The following is a 10,430-nucleotide window of genomic DNA, read 5'->3' as shown; positions in this document are numbered from 1 at the left end:
AAGCAATAATCTTATAGTAAAGAAGGTCTTACTATAGAGCACAGCTAACATAAAATGGATAGTAGAAAACAATAGAGACAGCAGGAATACTCTCTTTGGTACATCCAATGGAGGATCACTGCCCTATAGTAGCATTCTATTGTCACTGAGTGCATATTACCAGCTGTCATCATCTGTTAGATAGGTTTAAACATTAGTTTTTTAGTACTTCACGTAGAAGTGACTGAGATTTATACAATTCACCAACAATGATAACTGTTCTCATGGACACTGTAAAGCACTTTTTTCCTATTTTATTGCTTTTCTCCCTATTTATTGCTAAAAAGACTGCTAACGTTATCCAAGAATGAATATGTCTATAAAAAGACATGTGTTTAATTTGTATATTATAAAGAAATTGTGGAAATAACAAGCATGCTTCTAGATTTGACAGCTAATTGCATATTTCGATTTTGAAAGTCTCCAAAAACTGGTATAGCAATAATCTGAGCACAAGTGCCTTTCCCAATCGCTTCAAGGGTTAAGCAGATCACAAATGATTAAACTGCAGGGACTGTTGAGTTAGTGACAGCCAAGGGAGCTCTGTTAATGGTTTTCTATTAACCACCACTATCCAAGTGAGATCAGATGTTTGCAGGGTGCATTAACGTTACTTCTCTCCGAAAAGATGCTCTTCCTTACGCATAAGTTATTTCCCAAGTCTGGGATATGATGTAAGACTGGTTGGAGCCCACAGTCAGGAATTAGCATAATGGGAATAATAAGAGTAATATGCTTTAGTTCTGGGTACAGACTGCAGGGACAGAGAGAGTTATAGGCAGAGACTGTCCCACCCTCCTGCCTGTGTCCCCCTCCTCTTCACATCTCTACAATGATCCCCTGGCTCCTATATGCTGCAGCACAGTTCTCAGAGGCTGTGTAGTGACAGGTACAGCAGGGTGTAGAGCACAGCTTCCCATACAGAGCGGAGTCTGCATGGAACAATAGTGCCTTCCACAGACTCAGCGCAGCATCAGCATCAGCATCAGCTGTGGAGTAAGGGCTGCCTGCCTTGTCATCTGTGCCTGGGTAAGTACTTGCTTTTCAATTTATTCTTTATGTCTGACAGTAATGTTAGAGCTCAAGTCATCATTTAAGCTGTCTAAGTAAAACTGAACCAAGGGTAGCTTTTTACTGTATTCATTTGTAGATAGCAAGAATTAGAATAGAACTCCCATGGACAACTTCATACAAATAAATATAGATTGATATGTATTTTACACTTGTTGCTCTTGAATGTTACACTTTTATGTCTCACAGTAGATCAAATGAATACATAAAATAACTCATTAATATTGTCCAAATATCCAAACATTCTCTTATAATAAATATAAGCCTAAGATTAAGTTAATGTGGTTGTCTTACATCATTGAAACATAAACCAGCTTCAAGTGAAGACAAAAACTGAGTTCAAGAACACAGTGAAGTATGATGAGATCATATCTACTGTTTAATGGAAGTAAGAAAATCCTCAGAGCGTGTTCAGCAGCTGTTTGCTGTGCAGAATAGAAATTTGTCCTAATACTTTTTCCTTATATGACCACATGCACTCTGTAGGAAGGTGTGTGAGCATTTAGGACATGAGATAAAATGGTCAATGACACTCTAAGAACCTATTCACTAGTCTGATTGAAATCGCTTAGAAATTTAACTTGGAAAACTTTTACCCAACACCAACAGGCTGCTGAGCGAACTTACGGAGAGCTTGGCACATAGCTATAAATTCCTATTATATAGCTGCAGCTTAGGTGGAAAACCTCTGCAAAATTAAGCCGATCATTTAAGTCTTCAGGTGGTCTAAAAAAAAATGGACACACCACGGGGTAGCTGGCTAAAGTCAGTCTTCAGAAAATGATAGTTTTTATTTGTTAATCCAATGATGGGGAATGTTTGTATTGCTTGGTTCCATTATAGACCCCCTGCACCTGGGATTCTGATGTACATCCCATCCCTAAAAAGCTGTTTTTTTCACTGGTCTTTCAAACACAGCAGCTGTAGTCAAAGGTACATGAAGAAGAATGTATAAAAATGAATCATATATATTTAATGGATAAAAGTAGATTCATATATCTAATTGGAGGTGATTTATTTCTTATTTAACAAGCTTTACATAATATTTTGTTCCTTGCTAGTGTTCCAACAGCACTAAAGATCAGTGTGCAGTGTTTTTCACAGACCGTATGTAACTTGTAACCATTGCTCTTCTAAAATATAATAGTTTTGCTGTCAGCTAGGTAAAAATGCTTTTTACAGTGTCTAGGCAGGAATATAACAAAATATAGTACAAGCCTGGGTAAGCTATATGTTGTCTGACTCCAAAGTTTCTGTAAAGGAATGCATTTATTGTCTAGGCCTTTACACTCTGACAGGTAGTTTAGAAACAGGATATGAACTAACAAGTAACAAGTTTTACACTGGGTGGGAAAGAATGTCCTGGTTTATATAACAAGGCCAAAAAATAGCTTGAAATATCAATCAGGTAAAATCTGATTAGTTGTCATTAGTTACTGCATTTTGTACTTCATCATTATGCCTTACATTGCATTAGTCTGTTTATGTTTGTAACATTTATTGGCAGATTAGTCAAGATAATAGATAAGGTGAGCTGTCCTGAACTTCAAGACATAAGGGTTTATTTACTAAAGCTGGAGAGGGCAAAATCAGATTCACTTCTGCATAAAAATCAATCAGCTTCCAAATTTTATTGCCAAAGCCCAATTGAACAAGCAGAGCTTAGAAGCTGATTGGCTACCATGCACAGGTGCACCAGATTTTGAGCGAACCAGCTTTAGTAAATCTCCCCCACAGTCCCAGGTTACCAAGACCAGATACATTGTATTTGTTATTGATATGGGTTTTAAAAAACATCACCTACTATTCCTTTAAGAGAATGTAGGGCAATCAAGAGCAAAAAATTATATTTTGCCATGTCTCCGTGTATGCCAAGTCTAAAATTTCCAAGGACTGAGCCAAGCCTTGATGCCTGAAAAGGAGTGGTCTAAAAAAATCAATAAATGCATACATAAAATACAAAGAGCACATCTGATATTGGCTCAGTCCCCAAGATATTTATCTGCTCTATTGACTGATTTTAAAGCAAATATACATTATTCTCTATTGATACTAAATAGGGGCTATTATAAAGTGTGAACTCAGGGCAAGCAAAAAGACTTTCACTTATCCATGTGTATATGCACCATGTTAATAAATTCCAAAGGGTAAAATGGAGTTGGTATTTGGTTCTTAATATGCCTGTGCAGAGCAGTGACTGGAGTTAAGTCACTGAATGGAAGCCAGAGGTCTCAGCAGAGGTAATTTATGGCTTTAGTGTCCCATTTAATGTTTGGTGAGCACATTTGAGGAGCAATGTTTTGTGAATTTATTGCGTGTTAAATGCATTAGTACTCAGTACATACCTAATGCATTTACTGCTGCACCCTAAACTCCATTCTGCATCCATAGGAGTGATGGCTATATATATGTATAAACAAAGCCAGAAATAGTGCAATGTAGTCAAAATATGTGCAGAAGTTTAGATCATAGTTATATACTTTACATCAGGTTTATAATAAACACCTAGTAATCAAAGTGTGAATTCATTTCACTTTTATAGTTGCTCTGTTCGATAGAGTGTAAAATGACCAATGGCATGCCTTCATGTGTGAAAAAGATGAAGCAGCCAAACGTATTATTTTATGTTCTTGTACTACAAATTAGCATGACATTTGTGCTATTCATAAAGTTTTTTAATGGAATGATTTGACCTCTGTATACCAATCATCACTCTCTGATGCCAACTGACTATGCTCTCAGCTAATCATGTTCCTAGCAATGGCATTTTTTGCCATGTTTAGGTAAAGTAGGACACCTTTTTTTAATTAAATAGAATAAACATCATCTGGAGTGTTTGATTTATTCCATCTTTATTTTTAGTCCCAGTGTTTATTAGTCTCACCATTTCAGATATATGAAAAAAGTAACAGGTTTGTTCTTGGTATTGCTCATTTTCAATGGTCCTGTCTGCATTTTATATATTGTTTCATGAACATCACTGAAGATCTGTATCTTTTTTTGTAATATTTGTGCTACTGTCACACAATGTTATTATGTAGATAGTAAATCCAGTAGTAGTGACTCTCCCATAACTAGCAAAGGGTAACATTTATTATACTGTTTTCAACCTGAGATACAGATTGAAAATCTAAAAATGGATTGTCTCTGAAATTCAGAAAAAAAGGAAATAAGCAGACCCAAGTACAATGTTATGCAAAGTAAGGGAAGATGCCTGAATGACCTGATCAGATAAATCGGCAGGTCAAGGCAGCTGTGATGTGTAGTTGAATAAGCAGGCTAAAGCTATGGTAGAGTCCAATAGACAAGGCTGGCCCATTTCAAAGACAGGTAAACAAGTATTACTCTGTTGCCAGAAACAAAATAGAAATTAGGGTTCAAAATCAATCCAGGCAAATAGTCAGGAGCAGGGAAACATACTTCCAGTGACCACGTACATAAACACTATTATAGCAATGCACTATAGACTTGGAAGGGTTTAACAGGCTGATATTCCAGTCAATGTAGATTAAGAACCAGTGCTTGTAAGGTTTAAAAAGGTCCTAGCATGTACTAGTCTCTTTATAAAACCACAGTGGTACTTGAGCTAGTGTGTATCATCTGAGGTTTGGCTCCTTGCATAAGTCCAACATGTGAACAAAGAGTCAGAGGACTGAATCACAGCGGTTGAGTAGGTCCCCTTTCTGAAGAAGCTTATTTTTAACATCACTGCTTTTCCAACAAAAAGTTGAACCATATCAGGAGAGATAGGTTGATGTTGATCAGCATTTGAATGAATAGACACAGGCAGAGCTGTAGGGAAGTTAGGTAATATAAGTGGAAGCAATTCTGTATAACCATATATGCAAGTCCAGGATTGGATAATTTTTAGAAAGAGGAAGGTTTGGCAGTAGATTAGGTGGTAGAGAAGGAGGAGAACATAAGCTGGATCCCTTGGTAGAGGTAGGTCAGGTCCAGATGGGACCGGTCAGGGCAGGTCAGTAAGAGAGTTGGATCAGGCAGCATGACTCTGGTTTCAAGCTAAATCAGGTCAAACAGGGTAAGGCAGTTCTGAAACTTAAAGTGTTAGCTTGTAGGAGGAGTTTTCATTCTCCTCTAGAAAGATACAGAACTCCTGACCTCTGTCAGACATTCACTCTCCCAAGAACAAAAAAACCTCTCTAGCAATACACCCCAAATTGAGCATATGCAGAGTGTCTCCACACAATATGTCTTACCAGGAGATAAGAGGGGTACACTGGAAGAAGGGTAGGATCATAAAAGTCAGGATCAAACAGCCTTTTTTACACAATTATTATTATTATTATTATACAGTATTTATAAAGCGCCAATAGTTCGCTCAGAGCTGTACATTACAAAGGGGGACAGAACATTACCAATACAATGCAAAACATGAGGGGATCGAGGGCCCTGCTCTTTCGAGCTTACACAATGAAGAAGATTAACCCCTTAGGTGCCACAGTTAGTATAACAAGCATGCTTTACTGTATATACAGACTGATTTTACAGTTGTATATACAATGACTGATTTAGATTGTTGCTGTACATCTGCCTGTGATACGAGGTGGTATCAAAATGTTTTCAGACTAGTTTTGTAACACGCCAACAGATGGCAGCACAAGGCTATACCACACAGTCACAAGGAGCACCGACTATCATCTCAGTGTGCCAAACGTCAGTGTGCCAAAAGACATCATCCTGTGTACATCTGGAGCTGTGCAACTGGTGCTATTCTGATCACGTGCATTACCACGTCTGCTATTTCGTCATGGACTGCAAGTTAGAACTAAGAGCAAATGTGAAATTCTACATGAAACTGGGCAAATCTCTGGATCTCCGCGACCTTTGAGGTGGATCTTCATTTTCGGGAAGAGGGTATTTTTTGGGGTTGAGCTTGTTGAAGGTCTTCCTGATCTCTTGTTGCCTTACAGTGATGTTCTTCTGCTTTTGAAGCACGCGTGCCACTCAAAACACCTCAAATGACTCATTGCAGCATTGCTGCAAATGTGCAGAATCATGTCAAATGTGTCTGTAGCGCATTTGCCCAGTTTCATGAAGTTAAACAAATTGGAACATAGGTGTGATCCTCCACAAGGTTTGCTGTAGTATCAGTATTGTGGCTTTTTAGATCTATTGAGATATCAGAGTATACTCCACTGGGCTTGACAAATGCAATGAGAAATATATTAGTAAAGCAGTACAAATCATGAATGACTGTGCTAAAGAAGCTTTTTATTTTAAGGTCTTACTAAGGGACCTAGTAGTTTTTCCAATTTCCCAAGGCACCAGGAGCCCAGTGGAATCTTCTAATCAAGCAAAGGTTTGCAGGTCACAGACAGTCACTGGAATTATAACTGGAATTGTCAGGCAACAAGTCTTTTGTCGGCTTCTAAATATTGGCGTGTTTGGTTTGTAGCAATACAGTCTATGTACTATATGTTAAACCAAATTAATTTTAAAATCAAATAATTGTATATAGGTTCATGGCCCATACCATTTTTCAAGGAAGTCTATACTGCATTCTATTTTTCAACACATAGTTATCATGTCAATATAGTTGTTGTAGAGCCATAGGAAGCAGCTGAAATGCACAGCAAGGTGAAAAAAGTAGCATCATATGTGAGAAAAGTATGGTATGTGCATCATCCTGTAGAAAAGTGACCTCCGGATACAATTGAGGTAAACATGTCAGACCAGGATAAGACCACAGACAGGAACAATAGTAAGAACAAGAGGATCCATTTGCACAGAAGACATATACCAGATATACAACAAATTTTCTAGCAAATAATTACTTGCTTGGAAAGATTTAAATGAGCGCTGAACCAAGTCAATCAAAACAGGTGCTGCTGATCAGGTCCTGACAGGTACTGGTGTCTTCTAAAACACTGCAGTGCTGGATGGGCAGTTTGGTATCACTTGTGGTTCATTACATAAAGTAAGATCATGAAAGAACATTTACTGATCTATGTCTGAAAGTTTTAGGATCAATTCACACTGGCACACGCTCATTCCTCTGAGGTCCTGTGCATTTTGATTTCGACAGCCTGTTAATTTCAATGGGCTTCCAAATGTGCTGGATTGCAGAAAAAGTAGTGCAAGCCCTACTCTTTCATATTGCACCACATCAAACTGTATAGTCCTGTGGTACCATGCAGTTTTGTTGCCACAAATGCATCACCAACTGGGTGCCATTAACAAGTCATTGGCATCCGCAAGGGTAGCACTTTCATGTGTAGTGCAGGAAACACAAAGAATGCACCTTTCCCGCACCATGCTTCTATGTGAACAGCCCCTTAAAGTGTATGTAAAGCCAATTAGAGATTAGAACCCCCACAGTTTATTGCAATTTAGAACTCCATTTGAAAGATTACCACTTGCTTCCTGCCCAAATGACAGCAGGTACACCCTTAAAAAGTGAAGGCAAATCTCCAACAGCCGCATAGCCAGAAATAGAAATTCTATTTTGTCAGTAGCGTGTAGGGAGGCTAAAACCCCAGTTAGATATATGTTTCTGTGTTGCAAATAATCTCTCTTTCTTTCTGGTAAAAACCATTATTACAAGGACAGAAAGTGAAAGGAACGTCTTTAACATAGTCCTGTATAGCAGCAAAAACATTATAGGGGTTCTAATCCTCCCTGATTCTATCGAATAATTACAAATAAAAAGTTTTGACTTGATATAAACGTTATTACTTTTTGAGTCACAGACTTGGGGTGAGTATGCATTAGGAAAATTGGAGATGCATTCTAGAGTTCTGACTTTATACTGTCTTCACTTGCTGCATACTTGTTTTAGGTATGTGACTCAGGAAGTATTAAAATTTAGAGATAGCCAGGCAACTAGAATTTTCAGAAAAGGCTAACAGCTCCTATTTTTTTCTCCTGATAGATTTACCTTATGACAAATGCTATATGACCACAAAGTCCCATGCTGCAATCCTGGTAGGAGAATGACAGCTATGTATTAAGAAGTCTTCAATGCAATGAGCAAACGTGTAACAAGCATGCAAATTTATAATATGAACATTAGGACTGACTTAATTTTAAATGTCTATTTCAAAATGTTTTGTCCTCATAAACAGTACTTAGAGTGATACCCGTTCACTGGAAATGTATAGTCACCTATTTTTACAAATTTAGGGCCAATTCATGCCAAATGAATGCTGCCGAACACCATCCTAACACATAGACAAGGCAATTTACTTTATGTCCTATTGTTTGGCTGACATCAAAGCACTGCATTCGTTTACACTGAAAAAGGTAGGACAGGATGCATTTTTGCACAGCATGTTGCAATACACTAAAGTTGAATGAAATGTAATTTGTGACATTTTTAATAAAGTTAAAAAGAAAAAGAAGAAAAGGTAAACACTGTGATGTGTTGTATCCTTGTATCACACTGCCCCTACACAACACACCCAAGTGGGCAGAGCATAACTCACTTATACTAGTGAATGGACCCCCTAAAGACCTCATATATATTTATCATGCTTACAGCTAAGTTAAAGTGTTTTATTTTGTTTCTAAAGATAAACACATCATACTTACCTGCTCTGCATTGATTTTGCACAGAGCAGCCTCGAGCCTCGAGTCCCAGCAGAGCTGCAGCTCCCAAGCACATTGCTGGATCGAGATGGGGCTCGGGTAATTATTGAGGTTGCTGTGGGGGGTGCTGCACCCTGAAGGTTTTTCACCTTCATTCATAGAATACTGTACATGAAGATAAAAAAAATTCTGCCTTTAGAACCACTTTAAAGTATATGTAAACCTTCACTTTGTAAAACAACCCATTCAGTTTAAAATATAAATGAAAGGCACAACATTTGTGTATAGATATAAAAAACATTATAAGTACCTCTTTTCCCTGTTTTATAAGTGATAACATGCCCTCTAAGCTACCTATGCAGCTGAGAACAAAGAGCTGGGGGAGGAGAAACAGCAGCACACTGATCTTACCAGTGACTAGCTGTGCGAGGGGGGGGGGGCTTGGGAGCAGAAGTCTGATCATTGGAGGAGAGCACACTGAGTTCCCAGCATAGCTAGAGAAGACTGGCAGAAACACCAGGGATTTCACACAAAGGAAAAAATACAAAGAGAACAGGATACCTTTTCATACAAGTACATTGTACAGCAGACAATTATCAGGAATATGAATTGCAGGGTTTACATACTCTGTAATTAATTTCCATTTGCATTCACCATCTCCAACAATATACACATTTGTACTTAGCAGGTTTATTGAATATGTTTTGCAATGTCACATATAAATGTATGTAAAAGAATTTACTTTTTCCTGCTCATCTGATAGAGTTCAGCCTTAGCTAAAGTATAAAACCATGCTTATTATTGAAAGCAAATCTTGGCATGAAATTTCCCCTTGTTAAATGTGATATATGTTACAGCTGTTTTCACTGCTTGCTTTTTATTGATTTTCTTTTGAATTCCCTCAGAGGTACATTAAAAGAAATTCAAATTATTATTGCCAATAAAATACCTACTAGTGTTAGGAAAGAGAAAATTGAATCAAGTGACATTTGTACCCAATCTATCTCTGGTGACAAGATAAAACTGTAGAGATACTTTTTGTTCCATTTGGCATGGACACAGATACAATACACAAGTATGCAATACATACATAAAGATTAAATCAGTACAGAAGCTCCGCCATGATCTTCAGTCGTGGAATACAGCGTCCTTTACCTGGCTAGGCTTCACCAGTATAATTAAGATGACAATCCTGCCCAGAATATTAGTCGTCCCGCAGATGGTGCCTGTTTCCCTGCCTAAATTCTTCTTTCTCAAGCTCCATTGCCTGTTTACAAAGTTTGTCTGGAATGGAAAGTGACCACCAATAGCTATGGCTATACTGAAATGACCCAAACAGATAGGGGGTCTAGGCAGACTGACCATTCGGGTACTCGAGCACTGCCGGAGGGCCCAGGGTCAGTAGGGGGCCCATGAGATGCCCCTGGTACCTTTCATAGGTTTTTTGGTTGTGGTTTGAGTGTGGGCGAGGACATAGGGGCCCCATGATCCCCTATTGCCAGGGGGCCCCATGAGTTGTCAGTCCACCCCTGGGTCTAGGTATATCTGATATATAACAATATTACAGAGCAGTTGCACTTCAGTGGATTCTAAATTGACGGTTTCAGACTTCCTCTAAATTTTTGGTCCATCTAGAAAACAACCCTGGCTAGCCACAACCTGCACCGTGAGTGAATGCGAGAGATAGAAGATTTTCTGACTGAGTATCCCATGGCCGTAACCACTTGACAGCTATAATGCGGTCGTCCAGTTCTGGGAGGGCGACATATAAT

At 38.4% G+C, this 10,430-nt stretch overlaps 1 protein-coding gene across 2 annotated transcripts in view; it reads left to right on the top strand.

The window, feature by feature from the left end:
• Window positions 1-802: 802 nt before the first annotated feature.
• ECEL1 (endothelin converting enzyme like 1) overlaps window positions 803-10,430 on the top strand; it is a 144,504-nt gene continuing 134,876 nt past the window's right edge. The window contains exons 1-2 of one of the 2 annotated variants that reach the window (XM_089680093.1): window positions 803-1,068; window positions 8,003-8,055. The gene's annotated coding sequence lies outside the window, so the exon portion shown is untranslated. The remainder of the gene's footprint in view (window positions 1,069-8,002; window positions 8,056-10,430) is intronic. The other variant, XM_089680092.1, reaches the window with a different exon arrangement.

Source organism: Staurois parvus, unplaced genomic scaffold, assembly GCF_062004578.1.
Source record: "Staurois parvus isolate SC_StPar_1 unplaced genomic scaffold, SC_StPar_1.0 ptg000235l, whole genome shotgun sequence".
NCBI lineage: Eukaryota > Metazoa > Chordata > Amphibia > Anura > Ranidae > Staurois > Staurois parvus.
This window is presented reverse-complemented; position numbering and strand designations above follow the sequence as displayed.